The sequence below is a fragment of the Polypterus senegalus genome, chromosome 17, assembly GCF_016835505.1.
Source record: "Polypterus senegalus isolate Bchr_013 chromosome 17, ASM1683550v1, whole genome shotgun sequence".
Taxonomy (NCBI): Eukaryota; Metazoa; Chordata; class Cladistia; order Polypteriformes; family Polypteridae; genus Polypterus; species Polypterus senegalus.
In genome coordinates, this window is record NC_053170.1 from 37,016,943 (window position 1) to 37,027,398 (window position 10,456).

The window sequence follows — 10,456 nt, forward strand, 5'->3', positions numbered from 1 at the left end:
TCTAATAAATGAACCGATTTTTTCGAATATTTGTCTCTGTGATTTAATTGTCTTTGCAAAAGTTATTCTAATGGGAAACTGTTAAAGTTTTAATATGAATGGCATATCAAGATCTCTTTTGGTGTCTAATGTTATCTGCGGAAGATGTTCTTCATTAACCTTTCTTGGGTACATCCTTTTTCCAACAGTAATTCGGCCGGTGGAAGACCAGATGGTGTTAACGGTTGTAGATATTCTACGAGATATTGTAAGCTGATGTTTTCATCTTCCACATGATCACTACCAACTGTTTAAGCATAGTCTGTTTATACGCATTTAACCAATATGGCATCTAACCAATTGATATTTTTGGCGTTAATTCGTTTGACTTCATCGTTTCTCGGTGCTCTGTTGATAACCCTTGAATAAGATTTGGACATAATAAGTCTTCTTTTATTGGGAACTTAAAGTGAGGAAAACATAAAAATTGGTAAGAGCTGAGATCGAAGGAACTGTGTCTGACAAAAGCATTCGGCTGCTGAGAGGACCATGTGCATGGTTGAATATGGTTGAGAGAAAAACTCTCATGCCAAAAGTCTCGTCTCTCACCTCGCAGGACTTGAAAAAATCTCTTGAAAATAGTCTCTTCTTGTCTCAAGATTTCCTTTTATCATAGAGAGATGACAGCATTGGCCATATTAGACTCTTTTTGCTTATGTTGATGATACAGAGTGTCACTAAAGAGAAATCACTTGGCTTCCTTCTCCTCTGCATTTCATATCCTCACAGTATGAGGCTGATTGTGAACCTGGGGTCTGGTGATTTCTCTCTGGTAACATCTGAGAGCTCGTCTGGGATAGCTCAGCAGAGGGGAGTATAGCAGGGGGCAGTGAGGCTGATAGAGGCAGAGAGAGAATGTAATGTGATACCCTTACAGCTAAAGTATAAGTAAGAAACTCACTCAGCTCTACTGGGCAGAGAATCTTCTCTTTAGGTCACCCGCATAACCTGATGCTTAGAGACTCAAAGGTTCCTGGGTTCTCAGCCAGCCACGCCATGTGATGATGTGGAATAAAGGAGTCAGTGCCCCCCTGCCTGATGATGGTGACAGTAAGCTAGCTGTTTTCCAAACCTGCTATTTTCATCACAGGCTCATAGGAAATTAAGTTTATTTCTGCAAGGCTATCACAGACTACTCTTTTATCAGCATAATTGACTAATAATCAAAAATTAAATTTATAGATGTATGGGATGTGGAAATGGATCATCTTTGGAAAATCTGTGTAAACATGGACACTGTGCAAACTCCACACAACAGGTCTGAATTAGGACCAGTGCCTAGCATTTTGCTGCTCTAGGCAAAAGTGAAAATATTGCGCCCAAACCCTTGGTCCCTTGAGTGACTTGTACACAGATGCCAAATTGAAGAGTGGGTGGGTTGGAGTGTTTTGGGTTTTCGTATGAGACGTACACAGATGGGGCTCCCAGGAGGGGGAGGGGGAATCACATATTGTACGCCAAGGTTTTCCCAAAGCCACACATTCCAGATGCCACTCAGTATGTCTATTATAGCTGAATAAATGCCATTCCACAAAAACCTGACCAGCCTAGGTGACTGCTTAGTTTGCTTATATGGTAGAGTCAGTCCTGAATAGAACCCTGATCCCTGAGTCTGGTACCTCTGTAGTTGGAAGCCTCTACCCTGGACTCCGGGTACATGGAGTTGACTCAGTGCTCATTATCTGAGTCAGATAACACTTCCACAACCCAAATCTTAATCTCAGTGTAACTGAGTGGAGCTCTGGTGGTCTGCAGTTAGGCTCTATTGGTGCCCTTTGGAATCAGCTCTACCTATTTGGTGTTCCAGGGTGGAGGCAAGCGAGCAGCAGAGATATATATTTGGTGATCCCTGGAGCTGTGCGGCAAGAAAACATTAAGACCTCAAATTCACATAAATCGTATTGCTCTGCAGGCTTTCAGCTACTCCTTTATTAGCACTTCACCTTTTAGATTTTATTAAACAATTCCAGCAATTCCAGACAACTGGTGTTACTGTGGAAATTAAGTCCACGGTCTATAAAAAGTATTCACTCCTTGAGCGTTTTCACATTTTATTACTATAACTCCAGTCCTGGAGGATAGCAAGTGGTTGCAAGTTGTCATTCTTGTATCTATCTATCTATCTATCTATCTATCTATCTATCTATCTATCTATCTATCTATCTATCTATCTATCTATCTATCTATCTATCTATCTATCTAACCCTTTTCTTAATTGGTGACCAGTTTTTGCTGCTAATTAATTCCTTTCCTTTCATTTTAAATGACTTGTTTTTTAAGATTTGTTCCCCTGAAAATCTTCATCGTTCCTCTGAATTGTTTCATTTCTTTCCTTAAATGGCACCCAAACAGAAATGAAATGTGAAGTGAGGGAGCCAACAGAAGACCAACTAAGTCAGGGTCTCAAACTCCAACAAATTTCACTTCAACCAGTTGCTTAATTAGGTGCCAAGTCTTGTTAATTAAACCCGTTCTTTAATTCCAAGGCTTGTTGCTGCTCTCATTGTGCATTAGCAGATATTTCCGAAATTGTTGATTTTCCCTTCTGAGCATGTTTTGGGGAACTGAGCAGATCGACATTTCTGAGACCTTCATCTTTCTTTATTTTCAAATATTGTATGATGGACACAGTTTGCTGGTCATGTTTTGGTTTATTTTATATCTCATTTTTGTTTGCCTGCTAATTAGTGAAAAAGAAACAATTAAGGGGTCCGAGTCTTCAAGAGCAAGTTAAGTCAAGTCAAGTTGAGGAGCATGCAGTGGTACAGAGCGTTTCCGCACCCACTACATGACGAAACAACTCGGGATCCCTGTTTGCAACCCCCCAGGCAGATATGCAGTCCAGTCCCACCCTCCAAAAATGACCCTCTATCTGCCGCAGCCAGGTGTTACGTGGGCAAACCCTTGGCCTGGTCCAGCCACTGGGGTCCCCAACAATGAAGATCTTATGAGCCAGATCACCTTCGGGGAAACACGACACAATACCATAGTGCCGTAACTGACGCTCCCTCACAGTGCAGGCAATGTGCCTCATTCGGGACTCCATGAGCAACCGCTCATTCGAAACAAAATGAAACCAACAGTACCCAAGGATTTTCAGGAGAGACGCAGTACCAAAGGAGTCCAGTCTTCATCTCAGGTCACTGGATAGCATCCATGTCTCACAACCATATAGCAAGACAGGAAGCACCAGGACTCTAAAGACTTGGACCTTCGTCCTTTTGTAGAAATATCAGCAGAAAGCAGTTCATAGAGATATATACACACCCCTTTCCAGTGACCTCATGACCCCCCATGCTCTCCCAATCAGTCTACTGACTTCATAGGAAGAGCCACCAGAGACATGAATGTCACTGCTAAGGTAAGTAAACCTCTCGATGAGGTGGACACTCTCTCCGCAGAATCACACACTGCTAATGGCTGTGCCCAAGAGGTCATTAAAGAGCAAGTTAATTAAAATTAATTAAAAAAAGTTAATTAGCAGCAAAAACAGGTCACTAATTAAGAAAAGAGTTAGAATGAAAACCTGCAAGGACTGGAGTTGGGGTCCCCTTCTATAAAACGTTGACTCATAGATTTAAATTGGTTTTTTTTTGACACTGATCAACAGAAAAAGGTTCTATAATGGCAAAGTGAAAACAGATCTCTGCAAAGCGATTTAAATGAATTGCAAATACTGTAAAAAACACAAAATATCTGATTGCATAAGTAATCACCCCCTGCAAGTCAGTATTTAGCAGATGGCAACCATAACAGCCTTATGTCTGTTTGCACAGATCTCTGTCAGCTTTGAACATCTCCACACTGCCATTTTTCTCCATTCTTCTTTGCAAAACTGCTCAAGCTCGGGCAGGTTGCAAGTGGATTGTGAATGAACAGCCTTTATCAAGCCCAACCGCAAATTCACAAGTAGACTGAGATCCAGGACATTAACGTTGCTGTTTTGAAGCTATTCCTGTGTAGCTTTAGTTTTATGCTTTAGGTTGTCTTGCTGCAAAACAAATCTTCTCCCATTGCGCAGGTTTCTTGCATACTGTGTCAGAATTTCCTCCAGGATTTCTCTCTGTTTTGACATTTACATTTATTCACATTTATTTTCTTGGCAGATGCTTTTATCCAAAGCGACTTACAGAAGAAGTAAACATAATCGAGTAAAATTAGGCTAGGGCCTCTTTGTTCAGCAAGTGTAGTAGGACAGATCACAAAAGTTGATTGCCACAAGTGAAAAATGTGATACCTAATAAATTTACAAATGTAGATTAACAATCAATAAAACGTAATGTAACGAGAAATCACCCAACAACACAAAATATCACAGAGGAAAAAGTAATCCAATCAATTCGACAGATATTCACAGAACAGATGGGTCATCAATTGCTTCTTGAATACAATGGGGGGGTCAGCAGTTCAGATGGAGGTGGGCAGCTCGTTCCACCATCATGGAACTACACAGGAAAAGAGTCTGGACTGAGACTTGATACCACACAGACCTGAGTGGGCGAGAAGGAGTATAGCACCTCACCAGTGTCTCCAGATACAAAGGTGCTGACCAATTCACTACTCTGTAGGCAAGGATCAGGGATTTGAACGTAACTATGCTGACCCGCCTTTTAAGGTGACCGACTTTTAAGTTGACCACTTCTTAAGGCAATTCAGTATGTAGATCAATTTGATATTTTATACAAACTCATTAATTTGGTTATTTTGCATTTGAGCGGTATTACTTTAATACTCGTAGTTTCTGTTATTTTGTGATGAAATTTAAACTTTTTTTCTATATTGAGGTCGCCCTTTTGAACCCCCTGATATTTACTACGCGGTGAGGCATTTGTACTCTATCAATATTAATTATTTCCAGAGACATAATTTTGTCTATTTTTCCAGCGCATCGCGCACAAAAGGGAACGATGGGAGCACCAGAACTCTGCTCACATCATATCGCTTCGTACCGCAAGCTGCAAGTAGTAAGTCTGTGATAAGCGGAATACCGCTATGCTTTCCACTCACGGGACGGAAGGACAATCCGAACGCTTTTATATAGTAAGAAAGAAGAAGAAGATATCGCACAGTCTGGAGTAGAAAATCATCTTTTACCTGGAAAAACGAAACTACAAATCCCATCATGCATTGCAAAAGTGAAACTACGCGCCTGCGTATCACTCACGGGACGGAAGGACAAACCCGACCGCGTTTATATAGAAGGATATGTGCTGCTACAGGGAGCTAATGTAGCGACCTGAAGAAAGAGGAGTGACATGTGCCCACCTCGGCTGGTTAAATATAAGATGGGCTGCTGCATTCTGGACCATTTGCAGCTATAGTACTCCTGCCAGAAGTGAGTTGCAGTAGTCCAGATGCAACAAGACCAAAGCCTGGACCAGAAGTTCTGCGGCATATACTGTCAGGTTGTGTTGTACAGTGTGAACCTGCATGAACGAGAAACAGTTAAAATGTGGTCAGAAAAAGATGGCAGCTCATCAATCACCTCCTTCAAGGTTGCATACTGACTTGGCAGTTGTTAGCGACAGTGAGCCAAGCTGTTCAGAGATGGCGAGTGGAGCATTCAATGTACCCTTCCAAGCTTTCCAGGGCCTGCTGCAGAGAGACATTACCATAGCATGGTGTTGACATTTTTTTTTAATACCCACAGTGTTTAAACATGAGGTTTAATCTGATGGCCAAAAAGCTCACAGTGGAGATGGTGCAGTGTTTTTGATAATATGCAGTGTTCAAGCGTGCCATGAAGTTAGAGGGCCAAAAAACTAAATTTTGGTCTCATTAGACCATAGAATCCTCTTGGATCTGACTTCAGAGTCTCCCATGTGTTCTCTGGCCAACTCCAGCCAAGACGCCGTCCATGTTTTTTCACTTTGCTACTCTCCCATAAAGCTGCGAGTGGTGAAGCCAACAGTTGTTGTTTGCACAGTCTCACTAGTCTCAGCCATCGTAGCTTGTAATTCCTTCAGAGTTCTCATTGGTCTCCTGGTGGCCTTCCTCACTAGTCTTCCAATTGCACAATCACTCAGTTTTGTGGACGACCTGCTCTTGGCATATTTACAGCTCTGCTATGCTCTTTCCACTTCTTAATAACTGACTTAAGTGGACTCCAAAGGATATTTAATGACTTGGACATAATCTCGTCTCTGTCCCCTGACTTATGCTTTTCATTCACCATTTCACAGAGATTCTTGAAGAGTTGTTTTCTCTTCATTGTGTAGGTTAGGCCACCATACTGACTCACCACAAATTGGACTTTCTAGATACATTCAGGGGCATTTAGACTACAAGCAACTGAAGCCTTCATTGAACTGTTGAGGTGACGTCTAAAATCGATTGGCTAACCCAGTGATGATTTGGGGGTGTAATGTTAAAGGGGTGAAAACTTATGTGATCAATTATTTTGTGTTACATATTTGTAAATAATGGAAACCATTTTGCAAAGATCTGTTTTCACGTTGACATGTGTTTTTTTAGTGTTGCAAAAGCCAAATTAAATTCACTGTGATTTAATGTTGTATAAAAGTCAAACGTGAAAACTTTTATTTTTTTATTGACACCTCAAGGTGCCAGGAAGGAATAACTGGCATCGTGGCAGGGATAAAGGAAGGAGTCATACCCGGCCAGGAGGCCATAATGGAAGGATTAGGTGAACCAGCTCCCAGAAGCAGTTCATTCTCCCGTACAGTAGGTGGCAGTGTTCCTCAGAGCTAAACCTGATCAGGGAACCCGCAGGGTGGCCTGGGAGTTGGAATCTGAAGACGCAGCCCAGTCGGGGTCTTTGGGGACTGGCAGAGGGCGCTGCCAGGGGAGGACTGCCCTGGTTTTCATACGACCTGGAAGTGCTTCCAAGAACTTGGACAGGACCAGAAGCAGGTCTTAAAATTCTTAGTCGGGTGGCAGTGGGCTACAATCTCTTGGAGGAGGAAAGAGAATTGTGGATTGTGTATTTTTGTTGGTGTTCTGTAGAAAAGGTGTCTTTGTCAAATTAAAATTGTTCATTTGAATGTGGAATTGTGTTGGGTATTGTTGTTTGGGGCTCAGGGGAGCTCCCTAGTGGTAACACACCCTATATGTAGTTTGTATAGATGTGACTTGATTGTAATTTCATTCTTTTTTTACTTACGTGTTTAAAAAGGCATGCCGAGATTTTTGCATGATTAAACAGCCATGTAACAACAAGCCAAGTTCGGTCAATTGCATTCCATCCATCCAATTACTGGTCAGGCTGACAGGATGTGACAGTGAGTTCAGTTTCTAATCCTGAAGGTGCTTTAAGTAAACTAGATACAGAAAGTTGCCATGTCTGCCATTGTAATGGTTTATTTCAATAAATACGCCATTTAGCCTCAGTATAGGTGACAGCTGATAAATTGCATAAGCTGAAGAAACAAACCATTCAGCAAAACCAAGCAGACACTGATAAATGAAGATGCTTGAAGAGAGACACAGAAAGTTCATCATATAGGAGTCAAGGGATCTGAGTTTGAAATGGCACTTCAATACTTGTTCATGGAAACAGAGACAATTAAGCCCCAGAGACCACACGCTTCCACTTAAATGACTTGTACTTTGAGACAAAAAATTTAAAGTTCATAATCGGAGGGCATGCATTATAAATGTCAGCTGGCATACTTATCGATCAGTAGCGGGGTCCTCTGTACATGCTGCCCTTTTTATTCTCTTCTAGTAGAGTAAGCACTGGGCTATTATAGCTACTCGATGGGAAAAAAAAAACAAACCTTCATGCCTCATTCTCAGATTGAAACCCCAAAGGAACTCTGAAAGTTTTCTCAACTCGGCTTCAAGTTCACATCACAATTGGAGAAGTTTTCCAGTTAGGATTCAACTTTTGAGGAGATAAAGCAACGTGCACTGTTTTCTTCCCCGAAACCCCAACAAGCTAGTAGGTTAGGATAATTGGCCACACAAAGCTGGTCAATGAGGAGCGTGTCCTTCTGCGGAGTGACATTGTGTCTGGTGTTGCTGCCGCAGGATGGTCCTCTACAGAAGCCCTCTGATGCTTATCATTCAGAGGTGGTCTGCAGTTAACTCTTTGAGGGCTGAATATTTTTTTTTCCAAAAAACACATTTTCTGAAAAGCAATGGTTTCACCCAGAAATCAACATAAAATGTCTGCCAGTTTGCCAAGAATGTGCGTCAGACTTGCTGCCAGGCTCTCTTCGCGTGGCTGGTCACAGTTAGTGCATTGTAATCTGGTTTCTACCTCTTACCATTGTTAAGTGGCTGTCCTACCTGGTGAACATTGTCAGCACCACAATTAGTTGGGGACCAGTCAGCTGAAGATGGAACCTCATGTTTGTTTTTGATCTCTTGCATCAAAATTGGAGTCTGACAACTCATAGTCCAGTTCAGAGATAACAGGCAAAACGTTGTCCACGGAGTATTTTGCTTTATCCATTCGCTTTGATCTCTCACCATTATGTCAGTACCATTTTTGCCGTTGCTTGCGCCTTACTACTCACATGAGCGCCGGAAATCTTAGTCAAGCCAATGAAGCTAACTTTCCTTCTAGCAACGAGAGTCCAACTAAAACATAACGGTTGGTTTTGTCACCGTTTACAGTTGATTGCCACTGTAAACTCCTCCTTTTGACAAAAGTCGACATCAGCCCAAAAAGAGTTAAGTACTTCTCTTGTAAAGTTCTACATGTTTTGTATGGGCAAGCCTGAAGTACACAATAAACATTTAACTGTGAGGTTTCATAGAAACTGAATTAAGGAAGTGCTTCCCAGTGCATACCTAAGTTTATAAAGATGCCAGACACAGTCAAAGGTATGAAGCAGACGTCTGTCTATTACTGTGAGCCCCAGATCAAATGTTACACCATAATAGACTCTTCTTTTTATTAGAAAGGACAAAGTCGTCCCCACTATGAATTGAGTGGACACTTTAGAAAGGCACCCACCTTCATAACGAAGGTCCCACAATTCATTCAATTTTTATATTATTTTTTTTCGGAATAAGCACCTAATTAATTTTTTTGATTTTCTTCTTTTTTTTTTTAAAGTAGATTTAGTGTGTTTCCTTATAACATACTATTTAGTTAATTGTACTGTTTTACATTCTAACACTTTATGATTTTTTGCTGTAAAAACTTATTTCTGCCAGCGACATTTCTGAGCCAGAACACAGCTAGGCAGCAAGGGGGTGCAAGGTATCAACTAATTCTCAGATGGTGTGCCAGTGCCTGGCAGAGAACACTTTCACCTTTGTTTCAGAGAGAAAACAACCACTTTTTAAACAAGATATATTTCTCATGTTCATTGGCATTTGATGGAAATTCAGTTAATTTTAGATGTTGTTTTGTTTCTTGACAAAGAGACAGGCTAATGGTACATCCTCATTACTGTGTTTCCATTTAAAACCGTAGACATTAGTCTCCGTTCTTGCCTTTCGCTCACACTACCTGAACATTTTCAATCCCCAAAAACAGTGACTTTTGAAAATTCTCTCCAGAGCTGTATACTTCTGAAAAACACTGGCTCTGTGTTGCAGTGGTGATGGGTGAAAACGTACACTTTGGAAAACGCATACTCTAATCACACTCTGATTTGGGTGTGCTTATTATGTAGCTGTACCCTGACTGGATCCTGCTTATTACAACATCTCGCTCCCCGATTGGTCACCCTTCACGGAAGAAAACCATATCGCAACTCCACAGGCAGAGAAGAGTTTCTTTCCATGATGCCTGTGGTGTTGCTTACCTGTATCCACCTAAATTTAATTGTGTGTAATTTAAATTCAGCATGCATGCACAAAAAGGCAAATACTTTACCAATCAGTACAGTTTTGTGACAAATCCCATGGCTTATGGTGTTACCACCTCCTTCAAGGATTTTTCTGCTATGATGTACATGCCTAGTGTAGATGAACATATACGTCATACTTGGTTTTGGTTGTTTTAGTGTGGATGGAGATGTGAAAATGCTAGCATGGATAGGGATCATTTTTGTTTAAAAATGTCATTTTTAAATGAAATAGTAGTTTGGATATAACCAACATGTACTTTAGACTGTAATTCTAGTGCACAATCCTCCTTTGTGACTCAAAAAATCTTTAAAAGTCTGCCTTTACATACCCTATACAGGGGGTCCTCGGGTTACAATGCCTCGACATACAACATTTCAAGTGTGCAACGCTCATTCCCATAAAAACCTAAAAAAACTGGGATGCGAGAAGGAATAAAGGATTTTTTTTTAACACTCATTTTTTTCTGTTACTACAGTACAGTGTACAGTGCAGTATATTTATGTCATTTTCCTTTTTCTCTGGCTTAGTTGTGTTTTTATGTTCTAGATTATGATTTTGCAAATGTGTTAGGATAGGTAAGTGACTTAGGGTTAGGGTGTGTTTCGACTTACACCAACATTCGGGTTACATCACTGTTGTAGGAATG